We start from the raw sequence: 15,397 nt of genomic DNA, 5'->3' as shown, positions 1-15,397 counted from the left end.
AGAGAGAGTGAGAGAGATATCTTAAAACAAACAATTTGGGTGAGATGGCTCAGTCTGATGTCCTGAGTTTGACCCCTGGGATCCACATGGTCAAAGAAGATAACTAATTCTTAGAAAGTCACCCTCTGACTCCCATACGTGGTCACATATGCCCACACATACATACTCCCAAATAAGTAATTGAATTATATATGAATATATGTGCACTGTTGAGAGCTCAGAGCTCAGTTCCATGAGAGGAAAGCAAGCCAGATAAAGCTGTCACTTTGGTCTGAAAGATTTTATCCCCTGGACTTAGGAGGGGACCATGACCAGACTCTTCTGATGGGGACCCTGAGGAGTTAGTGTTCACATCTGACTCATAGTTAGGGAGGCTTCAGTCAGGGGTGACATTTGAGATGACCCGTTAGGTGGGATATGACACATTCAGATGTAAAGGGTGACTGTAAAAAAAAAAAAGAAAAAGAAAGAAAGAAAGAAAAAAAATCAGCAGAGGCTCAAAGCTGGAAAAGTACAGGATTGATTTGGGGGAATCTCAAGGAAAGCCACCTCACGGTAAGTTTCCTGTGTAAGAGTCATGGAAAGTGCTAACAGTGGGATGGTGGGAGAGGAGGAGAGGAGCTGGGCAGAGAGGAGAGCTCACCAGACAGGCTGAAAACCCACGTTTGACCCCAGATCATAGAGCACAGGCCAGGAATAAGAGCAGTCTAAACTGGAAGCTGCCTGGGATGAGGACCATGCCCCCGAGGGGAAGAATATGAGGGGCCACAAGCTACTGTAGGGACCTCGGGCAGGGACGAACAGCAACCTGACTGAAATGAGACTCCAGGAGACATGAGATCACTTGATGTAGGTAATCCATTGAGTATCATCAGAGAAAGGATATTCAGGGGCTCCAGGGCTCTGGGCTGTACCTGGGTGGGAACTTTATCTCATTGTAAGCCTGGTGAGTATATATGATTTTCTCCATCATTCAGTCAGAAGCTGTGGTTCACACACCCTGTCCTTCATAGAACCCAGCACAGGGCCTTGCAAGCAGTTCTAGCTCAATAATCCTTAAAAACGTGTGTGTGTGTGTGTCTGTGTCTGTGTCTGTGTGTGTCTGTGTGTGTCGGTGTGTCTGTGTGTCTGTGTGTGTGTGTCTGTGTGTCTGTGTGTGTATGTCTGTGTGTGTGTGTGTCTGTGTGTGTGTGTCTGTGTGTGTGTGTCTGTGTGTGTGTCTGTGTGTGTGTGTACAGGCATATATGTGCACTCCACATGTGCAAGGACCAGAAGAGCCATAAGAAGGTACTGGAACCCCTGGAACAGGATTTACAGGTGGGTATAAGCTGCCTGATTTGGGCGCTAAGAACCAAATTAGGGCCTTTGCAGGAGCAGCAGGTTCTCCTGACTGCTGAGGCTTCTCTCCAGTCCCTCCATAATCTTATTAAGTGAAGATGAAAATAAAGAACTATATGCAGAACCATGCACACACAGTATCCTTAGACAAGCTAGGTCCTGCAAGCTTCTGAACATTAATAAATTCCTCTAGACTTCTCAGATAAACAATGTCCTAAGAAAGGCTGGGGAGCTGGAGAGGTGGCTGGGAGGATATGAGTGTCTCTGCTCCGGCAGAGGGCCTGACTTAGAATCCCAGTGTCCCCATGGTGGCTCACCATCATCCATAACTCCAGTTCCAGGGGCTCTAATGGCTTCTTCCAATCTCCCCTGGAAACAGATACACAGGTGGGTGCACAGACATACCTGCAGGCAAAACTGCTCACAAATAAAAATAAAATGAATAAATTTAATTTTAAAAAATGGGACTTCTTTTCTTCTTTTTAAATGGGGACTTTAAATAGAGCCTCGTGTATGCTAGGCTTATGTTCTACCACTGAGCTATATTCAACCCAAAAGTTTTATTTTATTTATTTATTTTGGTTTTTCTTTTTTTTTCTTTTTTTTTTTTTTTACAGTTTTAGAGCTTTATTGTAGAAAGGCAGGGAGAAAGAGAGAAGGTAGAAAGAGAGATGGGCCATGGCCACGTGGAGAGAGGGGGGGAGAGAAAGAGAGAAGGAGGGCTAGAGAGTAAGAGAGGTGACGGCTTAAAGAGCTATTTTGGTTTTTCAAGACAGGGTTTCTTTGTGTAGCCCTGGCAGTCCTGAAACTCACTCTTTAGACCAGGCTGTCCTTGAAGTCACAGAGATCCACCTGCCTCTGCCTCCTGAGTGTCTGGACTAAAGGCGTGGGCCACCACCTCCCTCAGTTCAACCTGAAAAAATTTAAAATTATTATTACATTTATTTGGTGATGTGTGGCTCAAAGGACAACTTTTAGGAGTCAGTTCTCTCCTACCATATGGGCTCTAGGATTGAACTCAGGTCGTCAGGCTTGGTAGCAAACACTTTTTCCTATTGAGCCATCTTGTCAGCCCTAGAAGAGCTCTCATTTTTCTCAACCAAGGATGCTTAGGAAAACAAGCCTCACACTTGGCTTAGATGCTTCACTGCTTCCACCTTTCATACACTGCTTCCTGTAGGCATAAACAAACATCCGTTTTCTAGTACGGTCTTGCCAGCATCTTCACATCTACACCTGAGCTGAGACTACCACACACCTGCTCACGCTCTCTTTCCAAAGAACGCACACACTTAAAGCAGGGCCAATGAGAGAGCACGGATGCCTCGAGTGTGCACACAGACCCTCACGAGTGTGCACACAGACCCTCACGCACAGATGGGAGGGGGGTACTGAGGATGAAAGGAAACTGGAGGGAGTGAGCAGGAGGCCCCCATGGTTAGGAATGCATAACTTGTTTGTGATGGAAAATTTCCCCAGGGCTTGGGTCAGGGAGGGAAAATAAAAAGACCTCAGGTTCAGGTTTCAGCACCAACTCCTACATCTGGAATCCCAACTTCCAGCTGGGTCCAGTTAGCCTCACTGTCCTCTCCGATCAGGGACCTTTCTTGTGGCCATGCCAGAATGGGACCGAGCGATGACCCAGAGGATCCAGCTTGTTGCCGTTCTTTCTCACGACGTCTCACCCCATTTCCCAGTGTCTCTGGGGACTGCAGGGTCTGCCACCCAGGAAGCTAGGAAAATATGGAATCCCTAAGCCAGGGAGGGGGTATGAGAGTGGGGGCTGAGTGACGAGTTAAAGCTGGGAAGTAACAAGGGCTGATCCCACCAGCTGGGTTCTCATTCTGGAGAAACAGGCCTTTAGCTGCTCGAACACACCCCCACCACCTCCCAACCCCCCCTCCCCCCACCCCCCNCCCCCCACCCCCCGCCGCCGCCCCAGCTCTCCTTCCCTTCCTCTTCCAGAGCAGCTCATTCCTTCTTTTCCTTCCCTTGACTTGGCTCGGCTCCCACCCTCACCTCTTTCTCGGCCTCTTGTTTGTTTACTCTGTAGTAGTTGCAAAATCATCATTTTATCTATTTGTTTAGCCTTTTAATACTTTTTTGGTGCTGGAGATTGAACCCAGAACCTCTTGAATGCTAACCCTGTGCTTCATCTCTGAACCACACCCGAATCTAACGAAACCCTCAGCGGATGGATGAGTTTCAGGAGCGTACAGCCCCCGTGGGCCCTTTACCACTGTATTTGTAAACACCCCTATGGTATCCTCAGTAGGTGGCCTGGGGCCTATTTGGGTTTTAAAACAACGTTTTAGCTTAACACTTGTTTTGTATGGATGGATGTTTTTCCTTTATGTTTGTCTGTGCACGTCAGAGGCGGGTAGGACCCCAGGGATTGGAATTACAGAAGGTTGTGAGCTGCTGTGGGTCTAATGAGTTATCTATGGAGCCATTGCTTCAGCCCCTTAATATGTGGTTTTTAAACTATGTCTCCTGAGGAGCTGAACTTCATCCCAGTACTCGTTCAGCTTTCTCCCTTTAGAACCCTGCCTTCATTTCCTCAAAGCAGAAGTTGGAAAAACTGTCTGTGGCTCCGGCTTCTCTGCCCCGGCCCCCACTGCCCTGCGAGCTCTCACACACAGATCAGAACAGTAGAGGTTTGAAAGTGTGATTTTGAGAAAGGGAGGCAGGATGGAGGGATGCAGCCAGATGTTTGGGGGCTGAGAACAAAAAGCCCCTCATATGTAGGGCACCTAACCGTGTTGCTGAATGAGACACGTTTGAGTTGGAAACCAAGGGAGATAAAAGGAACATATTATATAAGCTAGTGGCATCAAGGAAAGACTGCATAAAGTCGACTTTTACTACTTATTAACCATGCAATGCTAATCTGTTCCCTCAATTGACAAGTGGGCACACTGGCCTCTCATGCAGAGATTAAATACAGGAGTGTCGTCATGTAACAGGACTCATCCCATGCTTCCTCTCAGATCTGCAATCTAGGTCATAAAACATAAAAAGCCCTGAGAGGAGAAACAGAGGCTCACTGAGAGCCTCTGAAACTGAGAGCTGGTGGGAAGACGAGGGGAGGAGGGAGAGTCTGAGCAAGGCGTACTATATATAACACCATGATAAAGCAAAGCCCTTCATTTTATACAGTGAGTGGACACCAATTTAAAAATAACCAAGGGGCTGTGGCTCAGTGGTTAAGTGCACTGGCTGCTCTTCCTGAGGGCTCTAGCACCCACATCCAGCAGCTCATAGTAGCTTATAGCTCCAGTTCCAGGAATCCAGTGGCCATTTCTAGCCATCAAGGGCACCTGCACTCATATGCACATACCCTTCCCCAACCCCACAATACAGACACATAATTAAAAATAAAGTAAATTTTAGGAAAAAATAAACTGAGTGGCCGTGTGACAGGGATACATGCCTTTAATGTCATCACCAGGGGCACAGAGCCAGGTGATCTCTGTGAGTTGGAACCAGCCTGCTTGACCTAGCAAGTCCCTGGACAGCCAGATCTACATAAAGAGACCCTGACTCACAAAGGAAAAATAAAATAAAATAAAATAAAATAAAATAAAATACAATAAACAGAACTGAGGAAGGAGGATAATGAACATGTCCCCCTTCAAAAAAAGATCCAGAATAAATAAATAAATAAATAAATAAATAAATAAATAAATAAGTAAACAAACACTTAAGACACTTCCTGGCCTGCAGTCCATGTTACTTGGGTAGGAGCCATTACTGTGAGTCTGTGGACAGGAGTTTCATTGAAGTAAAGATGGCCCCAGCAGGAGAGCAGGCCCCTAACAGTAAGATTACAGGAGCTGCAATCTGCAGTTTCTTTTCCATTTCTTTCCCAGGCTCTCTCAGGCAGCGTTTGCAGTTCTTTGTTCATCATGGAGAAAGGAGAGATTTCTGTGTTCTTACTTCCTCTTTGGCCAATGCAAGTGAATTTTACACGCTCACCCTTGCTCTTGGCTGACACACAGTTTAGCTGGAACAAATCTAGCCAGAGGCCTTCATTGATAGGAGTAGAACACGGAGGGATGTCTTAGGCAGTTAATCGATGACCCCTGAAGTTGATTGTTTAGCTTCAGCCAGCTTCTGGCAATTTTCCTATGACGCAAAAGCAGGACAAAAGTGCCTGGAGCTCCCGGACAGGCTGCAGCAGGAACAGGTCTACCTGCCTGTAATGCAGCTCGGTCTGGCTCAGCCCAGCTTTGTCCAGCTGCACCAACGCATGCTTCCTATACTAGATTCAGGAAGCAGAGAATAGGGCTTCTCTTTGGCTTCGGTTTCCTTCTTGCCAGATTGTAATTCTATGAAGGCTGACTTGTTCATCTTGTAGGACGCTGTTTCCAATTTTCCAAGGTCTAGAACTTTTTTCTTTTTTCTCTTCTCTTCTCTTCTCTTCTCTTCTCTTCTCTTCTCTTCTCTTCTCTTCTCTTCTCTTCTCTTCTCTTCTCTTCTTTTCTTTTCTTTTCTTTTCTTTTCTTTTCAAGACAGGGTTTCTCTGTGTAGCCCTGGCTGTCCTGGAACTCATGTTGTAGTCCAGGCTGGCCTCGAACTCAGAAATCTGCCTGCCTCTGCCTCCCAAGTGCTGGGATTAAAGGCACTGCCTGTTTTTTGTTTTTGTTTGTTTGTTTGTTTGTTTGTTTGTTTTAGATAATGTCTCTGGCTGATGAGATGGCTCTTGTGGCAAAGATGCCTGCCATCAAGCCTAAAGAGCCTAAAATAACCTTTAGTTCTATGCCCAGGATCCACACAGCAGGAGGAGAAAGCCAACTCCCACAAGCTGTCCTCTGATTTTCATTCACAGACTGTGGCATGAATGCCCCCCCCCCCCACACACACACACAGAGACAGAGATAGAGACACAGAGACACAGAGACAGAGAGACAGAGACAGAGACAGAGACAGAGACACAGAGACACAGAGACAGAGAGAGAGAGGCAGACTCATGTAACTCACGATGGCCTTGAACTCTCTAAGTAGCTGAGAAGGACCTTGAACTGCTGGGATTAGTCGCAATTTACTGGGTACTGGACACTGAACACAGGGCCTCTGTGTGCTAGGCAAGCACTCCACCTTGATCATATTGGAGTCGGCCTGCAGCTCCCGTCATTACTTCAGTGTTAGCAACTGGAGGGTATGACTGAACCTAGGGCTTCCTGTATGCTAGACAAGCACTCTACCAACTGAACAACCGCCCACCCCACCCTTTTTACACAAGATCAAATCAGGGGGAAAGGTAGAGTGGGTAAAGGTGTCTCTTTGTCATGCCTTTTGTGGTACCCTGTATTTACCGATGACTGATCTATACAGTCGAAGGCCTTAGATTACAGGCCCTCCGTTGGACTTGCACTTTTGAAGCCCCATGATTCAGCAGCGGTTTTTTTTATAGGTCCCCGAAAATCTGCTGTGCCTCCCTCCCCCTCGAGAGCAGTACCACAGGGCCTTTTCTTTAAAGGTTGGGAGGGAATGTCCCCTCCCAGAGAAGCCTCTGGGCTAGAATGCTCAAGTTGAGGGCTGGCCAGATGCCATTAGGGATCGCGTGTTAGGACTGGCTTGATCTGCTGCCAAGGGTGAGCCCTGCTGTGGTATTCTGGGAAGAGGAGATGCTATGTGACTCAGAACCAAGTTAGGGAAAAAACAACCTCACTCAATCCCTGGCACTGTGCCGCCCCAGTATGGCTTTGACATGACCTCATGAAAGAGGAAGCTGGACCGGGCAGACTAGAGCTTTGCTTTCCCTTTAGGTTTTGTCTCCACTGTCTCATAGATTCCCTAGAGTGTCTGGGCCTTAAGCTGCCGTCATTCTGGCTCCTAAGTAGTTCTGGCCCACTGCAGACGTTCCCCCCGACATCAGACAATCAAAGAGTTAGAAATCCCACTCAGCACCGAAGGGAATGTGAGATGACACGTGTTTCTTCTCTTGGTCACCACTGACCTCCTTCCCTGAATGGCTCTCATTTGGAGTTGCTCCTGTCTGCTGGAGATTGAGGATAGATCAAGCGCTACTGCTCCCCAGAATGTAGGAGTGGTTGTATAGCTACATTCCCCAGTTCAGAAAGCAGGGACTCCCACATTCCTGGGCAGCTGAGCCACCTTTGGATCTGCTGAATCTCAACTGAGACCAACCTATCTAATGCTTTTGGTATTCAGAACCACGGACTTTCAGGAAATGAGGGCGGTGCTGGGTCACAAAGAATCTTCCAAAAGCCAGGTGTCCCTGGTGCTAAAGTCTGGCACTTGGGACTTTCACTGGCATGGCCTGGGTTCAGTTCTTGAACTGATGAGGTGATGTAAGGATGAAGATGTGGCTCAGTGGCTGAGCATGCTTGAGGCCTGAGGTCTGATCCCTCACAGCGGAAAAACAGACACTGTGGTGCAAGCCTATAATCTCAGCCCTCTGGATGTGGAAGAGGATAAGGAGCATAAAGGCATTGAGGTTTGGTCTTTTGCTTGTACTGTAATGCTAAATGCTGGCCCCAAGGCCTGGTTGACCCCCAGGGACGCAAGGATCTCCAAGTAGACCCAAGTGATGCTGTGACCTTGCCCCCCAAGTTATCCCTGATGAGTGAATAAAGATGCCTACAGCTATAACTGTGCAAAGTCGAGGTAGGCAGGGCTTGGGGTTCTCCGGGCTGACCAAGCCAGTTCAGTCAGTCAACATGGTCTTGAGGGAGTGAGTGAGGATTAAAGACCAAAAAGGCAGCACTAAGCCGGGCGTGATGGCGCACGCCTTTAATCCCAGCACTCGGGAGGCAGAGGCAGGCAGATTTCTGAGTTCGAGGCCAGCCTGGTCTACANAGTGAGTTCCAGGACAGCCAGGGCTACACAGAGAAACCCTGTCTCGAAAAACCAAAANAAAAAAAAAAAAAGGCAACACTATAACAAGACTCCAGCCAGGGCTGAAGCTGCAGTTGGTTTATTCTTTTCCAGTCTGCTTTTATACCATTCTAGGTACATACAAAACATATGGTCATGCCTAAGGCATAAACAAAGGAGTCAGGGAACAAACAAGGCAGAAGAATGCATTAGATCCTCTGGAGTTACAGATGGTTATGAGCTATCATGTGGGTGCCCGGCCCTGCAGTAGGGCAACAAGAGCTCTTAATTGCTGAGTCATCTTTCTAGCCCTAATTTATTATTTTTAAATGTTTCTTTTTTTCTGTGTATGAATGTTTTGCCTATAGACATGTAAGTGCACCTTGAGCACACACACACACACACACACTCAAATATAACCTCCTGGTGCCCATGGAGGCTAGAAGAGGCTGTTGGCTCCTCTGGAACTTGAGTTACAGATGGCTGTGGACCACCATATGGGTTCTGGGAATTGAACTCAGAACCTCTGCAAGGGCAGGTGGGGCTCATAACTGCTGAGCCATCTCTCCAGCCCCTTTTGTTATCATTTATTTTTATCTTATGTGTATATGTGCATGCCTGCATGTATACCATGTGCCTGATGCACAGAGGTCAGAGGAGGGTATTAGAGTCCCTGGAACTGAAGAGACAAGTGGTTATGAGCAGACCTGGGGACACTAGGAACCCAGCCCTGGCCCCTCTGCCAGAGCAGCAAGGGCTCTTACTCTCCAATGTTCTCTGTAGCATCTATTTCTAGTCTTTTGCTTGTTTGTTTTGGTACTGGTGTGGAAGCCAGAACCTTGTGCTTGCTAGGAAAGCAATGGACAACTGAGAGACAAACCCAGCTCCTGGGTGTATTTTTTAATTCCAGGAAAATTGCCAACCTCTTTTCTAAAGTGGTTTGGTTTTTGAGACATGTCTTACCCTCTGTGTCTTAGGTTGGTTCCGGACCCTGCTGCCTTAGCCTGATAACAGGCAAGGCTCCAATTGCCAGGTCCAGCTTTGCATAACAGTTTTAAGAAGGTGGGGTTGAAATGTCCCAAAGTAAAAATCTCCCTTTAAATCTACATTCAAAGCATTTTCTTTGTCAAGGAACAGGTTCCCAACCCAGGTTACCTCAGGGGACAGAAGTGAGCTGGCATGCCACCAAAAGCTTCTACAAGCCTGCACATCCTGGGAGTCCATGCAGCTTCAGCACCAGGCCCCAGGCCTCCACGACTGCTTCTGAAGCAGGCCTGGGGTGTATGTGAACCTACAGAAACCCAGACTCAGCAGCTTATACAGTGCTAAGGGCTGAACTCAAATCTCACCTCCGCAGTTATTGTCTATGTCTTTGACATAGGTGTTCTCTCTTTCTCTCTCTCTAAAGGTTTATTTATTTATTTTATGTATATGAGTACACCGTAGCTGTCTTCAGTCACACCAGAAGAAGGCATTGGATCCTATTAGAGATGGTTGTGAGCCACCATGTGGTTGCTGGGAATTGAACTCAGGACCTCTGGAAGAGCAGTCAGTGCTCTTAACTGCTGAGCCATCTCTCCCACCCCTGACATAGGCTTTCTTGAGACTGTATTTTCATATACTAGGTGTCAGGTTGAACCCAGGTCTCCTTCATTCTGGCACATTAGTTGTGGCAGGGTGTGGCCGGAAAGGCTAGAACCAGTCCAATTCCATGTTTGCACCCATTTAATTTCCCAGTGAGCCTCTGAGAAGGTAAGGGTGTCCACAGCTGGCAGGTTAGGAGAGGACCCTGGAAACGTCACGTAAGTGGGCTGAGACAAGCTCTATTTGGCTTCCGGAGCAAAGCTAACGATGCTCATTCTCTCCTGCCTGCCTGAGGCCCTCATTAGTCTTAGCCTGCTGCACATTGCTCTCACTCTCTGGTTTGTTGGTTCATGCTACTCTGAAGGCTCAAACTCAAAAGGTTGTGTATAGAAGTCCTGGGGTCCAGTGACCTGGCTGGACATTCTGACCCAGTGCTAGGCCATGGGAAGAGAGAGGCCAGCTCCCCTAGCTTAGGTCCCGGTTTAGGGGGTAAGTCAGGCCCTGAAGACTTTCCTCCACCTGCTTTTCTCCAGAAGAGCTGTGCACATGAGACCCCGGAAGACCTTGAGGTCATCTCAGAGAACCATTTGCAGCCAGGTGTGAGGGAGTAGCACAGCAAAGGTGAAGGCAGCAGAATCAGGAGTTCGAGGCCACCCTGGGCTACAGAAGACCCTAACCTTAAAAAATAAATCCATTCGTCTAAAGACAAAAACATTAGAGCCAGTAATGGTCAATAGGCTTATGTGGCTGCTAGTGACCAGACAGGACAGGGCAGAGACACAACATTCCCACCTTCACAGAAAGATGTGGTACTGATATCAGGTGGAAGAGGACAGGAGGCGGGAGATACTGGAAAGACATCGCTACAACCAATGGCTTTAATTCTGTGTTCTGAGAAAGGGCTGTAGGCAGCCACCATGCCTCATCCCTCGACCTTGGGGACACTTGAAAGAGTCACGTTCCATTCCCTCTCACCCGATGGTGTCACACACTGCCCATTCAGGAATCTAGAAACCAGTTCCTAGGAAAACTGTGAAGAAGCACATTTCTGGTTACATCCATGACTTCTATAGAAAGGAACCGCAGAATAGGAAAGGGAACTGAAAGGGAACTGAAGCCGCTGAGCTCCGTTCTCACCGGTCAAGAGGAAAAATCGTCTTATGCTCTCAGCAATCCTCCTAGAAGCCCTGCAGGACACTCTTGTGCAGCTGGAGACACACACAACTGCAGGCCACAGGCTGGAGGAATGCCATGAGAACCCCACGCACATCAGGCTGACTGTCAAATGTCTCCCAACAAAGAGATATTGGAGGTTAAGACATAAAATATGCTCTAGAACATATGCCTTTAAAGTCAGCACTGGGAGGCAGAAACAGGCAGATCTCTGCAAGTTTGAGGCCAATCTGGTCTGTGTATGGAGCTCCAAGCCAGCCTGGGCTACATACATAATGAGACTCTATCTAAACAAACAAACAAAAAAAGTTTATAACCTAGTTAAGGGAAAATAAGAGATAAACATATCTACATAAAAAATATTTATGTAGCCGGGTGTGGTGGCGCACACCTTTAATCCCAGCACTCGGGAGGCAGAGGCAGGCGGATTTCTGAGTTCGAGGCCAGCCTGGTCTACAAAGTGAGTGCCAGGACAGCCAGGGCTACACAGAGAAACCCTGTCTCAAAAAAACAAAAAACAAACAAACAAAAAAAATATTTATGTAGCTGGGCAGTGGTGGTTCTCGCCTTTAATCCCAGCACTCGGGAGGCAGAGGCAGGCAGATTTCTGAGTTTGAGGCCAGCCTGGTCTACAGAGTGAGTTCCAGAACAGTCAGGGCTACACAGAGAAACCCTGTCTTGAAAAAAACAAACAAACAAAAAAAAAGACCTTATGTATCTTGGTGTGCATCTGTCTCACACATAATAACTAACATTATTTCATATATTAGACCTTAACAAATACTTCTCTCCTCCTTATATAATGCCACATAGCTAGGCATGCTGACTCATGCCTATTAATCCCAGAGCTTGGAAGCTGAGGCAGGGGAATTGCCACAAATATGAGGTCTGCTTCTTCTACAGAGTGAGACCTGGCCTCACTCTTCCCTCAAAGCAAATCAAACAAAAAGATGGAGCTGATGGCAGAGCTGGCTGAGGGACATTGGAATGACAAGGCAGAAAAAGCAAAGGTTCCAGAATTCCCTTGGAGTGATCTTACCATATGACGGGGTTGGGTGATGGAGGGCTAGGGAGGTCTTGGATCAAGCACAGAATCCGCAAGAGAGTGAGGCTGTGACGACAGCCTGGATTTAACTCCTAGCTCCTTTAGTGGAAATGACACTTGCTCGTCTTTCCCTTGTAGTTTTTAAGGAGATCATTGAAAAACCCATTTTACTTTCTAGAAGTTAAAGTGCTAGCTGGGAGTACTTAGTGGTCTATTTTCTCTCCATTCCCCACCGGGATGATCGGCCTATTAAAAACAAAACCAGACTCTGCAGCGACTCGGGCACTCAGCCGTCACAGTGCAAGAGCTGCTTTTATTTCATAACCCGGTCTGGGATGAGTTTCCACTGGTGTGTGCCAGCACCTAGCCCAATATTATATAATTCCAGCTTTGTCCTTGATTCCTGCTGTGAGGAACACAGGAAGCCCAGCCCTGCCCATCCAGCAGGCTTGCCTGGCCTGCTACACAACCACTTCCTTGACATTAGGGATGTGGAAATATTCTGAGGTTCTAGCATGTGACCTCAGCTTCCTCACGTTTTTCTAATGCTTTTACCTCTCTTCTTCCTCATGTGCGAGCCCACGCAGGCCAGAGGTGGTTTTTTGTTTTTTAAAGGAGTTCCTACTGAAGCCTGGATCTTACTAATCAGATGATGAGATTGGCTTGTCATGTCACCCCAGGCCTCAATGTGTCCTCACCTCCTCAGCACAGAGATTCCAAGGGTTGCCTTGTTGTCCTGTTCTGGTTCTCTGTTTTTGTTACTGTTTTGAGACAAGATTTCACTTGGAGCTCTAACTGGTAGATCAGGCTAGCCCAGAACGCACAGAGACCTACCTGCCTCCGCCTCCTGAGTACTGAGATGTAATTAGCATAGCTGCCTAGATTGATTTTATCTATTTAGGGAACTGGAGAGATGGCTCAGTGGTTAAAAGCACTGGCTGCTCTTCAGGAGGACCCAGGTTCAATTCCCAGCTCCGCGGCGACTCATGACTGTCTGAAACTCTGGTTCCAGGTAAACTGACAACCTCTTCTGGTCTCTCAGGGCACCAGGCACACACACACACACACACACACACACACACACGCACACACACACGGTACACAGACATACTTTCAGGCAAAACACTTAAACAAAGAAGATAACAAAGTAGCAAAACTATTAAAAGGTTTGGTTAATTTGAAAAGTATTGTTTTTATTTATATGTACATTTGTTTGTGTGAGGGTATGCTACAAGTGTGAATACCCATGGAGGCCAGAAGAAATCGTCAGATTGCCCTGGAGCTGGAGTTAGAGGAGATTGTGAGGCACCTGACATGGGAGTTAGGAATCCAGTTCAGGTCCTTTGCAAGAACAGCAACCACTCTCAACTGCTGAGCCATAGCTCCCGATCCAAGTGTTGGCATTTTGGAGACAGTGTCTCATTCTGTAGCCCAGGCTGCATTGAAGCTCACTGTGTAACCCAGGCTGGCTTCTAGTTTGCAGCAATCCTCCCACAACCCACCCAATGTTCAGCATAGCATCTAATTCACATTGAGTATTTAAAGCCTCGGGAGACTCAGGTTAGCCCAGGTTAGGTCAGGGTGAAAAGGAGAAGTCCCCTTAGCTAGGCATGGTTGCAAGGCCTGTAATTCTGGCACTCTGAAGGTTGGTAAGAGGACTGGTGTGAGTTCAAATCCAGGTTGGGCGGCAGAATGAGACATTTCTCAGAAAAACAACAGTAAGCCAGTCATCACACATGCCTGTAATCCTAGCATTGCAGAGGTAGATGCAAGGCAGTGAGGAGCTCTAGGCCAGCTTGGGTTAAGTGTAAGACACTTCTTCCAAAAAGCAAAACCCAAAAATAACAGAAAAGGACACATTAACTAATTAATAGCTCTTGGATGTTTTGGTTTTGAGACAGGGTCTCATGTAGCCCAGGCTAGCCTTGAACTCCCAAGCATCCAGTCTCTCTCCAGTGCTGATATTAAGGCATGCACTACTATGGCCATTAATATTTTTTTAATTAATATTTTCAAAGCTTCTTATTTTTAGGGGAAAGGGGATTAGGGTTTCTCTGTGTAGCTCTGGTGGCCCTGGAATTCCCTCTGTAGACCAGGCTGGCCTTGAACTCACAGAGATCCACTTGATTTTGCCTCTCGAGTGCTGGAATCAAAGGTGTGCACCATCACTGCTGGGATAAATCTTCATTTTACTTTATTATTTATTTATGGATGTGTATGTGTGTATGTGTCCAAAGAGATGAGAGAGGTCAGCTTCTTGAAGCTGGACCTCCAGTTGTGAGTTGCTTGATGTGAGTCCTGGGAACTGAACGTGGGTCCTCTGCAAGAACAACGTTTGCTCTTAACCACTGAGATATTTATCCAGCCATTTTATCTATCTATCTATCTATCTATCTGTCTGTCTGTCTGTCTGTCTGCCTGTCTGTCTATCTATCTATTTTTGAGACAGGGTCTCTTGTAGCTCAGTCTGTGATCTTGAATTCCATGATTCCCCTCCCTCTATCTCCCGCTGGAATTACAGGTATTGCACACAGATGGCTCCTCACAAGAACCCAGCAGTTGTTACCAGCAAAGGTGAGAATGTGTGTAGGATGGTCAGATGCAGAGAACACCCACAGCATTCCTATTTCCCCTAGTAACTTGTATCTCTTTTCTTTCTTTCTTTCTTTCTTTCTTTTTTTGTTTTTTTTTGTTTTTTTTTGTTTTTTTTTTTTTTTCAAGACAGGGTTTCTCTGTAGCTCTGTTTGTCCTGGAACTCACTTTGTAGACCAAGCTGGCCTTGAACTCAGAAATCCGTTCCCTTTCTTTCTTTCTTTCTTTCTTTCTTTCTTTCTTTCTTTCTTTCTTTCTTTTTTCTTTTTTTGAGACAGGGTGTTTCTCTGTAGCCCTGGCTGTCCAGAAACTCACTCTGTAGACCAGGCTGGCCTTGAACTCAGAGAACTGACACTTCTATTTCCTGAGTGTGGGATTAAAGTTATGCATCACCACCTCCTGAACTATTTATTTTTTTAACCTTCTATTTCTAATTGAATGTGTGTATAATTGTGTGAGCTTATGTGCCGCACATGAACTCAGGATCCTGCAGAGCAGATCCTCTGCAACTGGAGTTATAGGCAGTTATGAGCTACTATGTGGGTGCTGGGAATTGAACCTGGGTCCTCTGGAAGAGCAATCAATGCGTTTGATCACTAAGTTACCTTTCCAGCCTTCTGGGCTGAAGTTTTCCTAAAATGATAAATGTTAAACAAGTTTGGCTTTACTTACTCTCAGTGCTGAACATAAGGATTGAGGGAGATGCTGTGTGGAAAGTGTTTGTTAGCCGGGCGTGGTGGCGCACGCCTTTAATCCCAGCACTCGGGAGGCAGAGGCAGGTGGATTTCTGAGTTCGAGGCCAGCCTGGTCTACAAAGTGAGT

Source organism: Mus caroli, chromosome 17, assembly GCF_900094665.2.
Source record: "Mus caroli chromosome 17, CAROLI_EIJ_v1.1, whole genome shotgun sequence".
NCBI lineage: Eukaryota > Metazoa > Chordata > Mammalia > Rodentia > Muridae > Mus > Mus caroli.
This window is presented reverse-complemented; position numbering follows the sequence as displayed.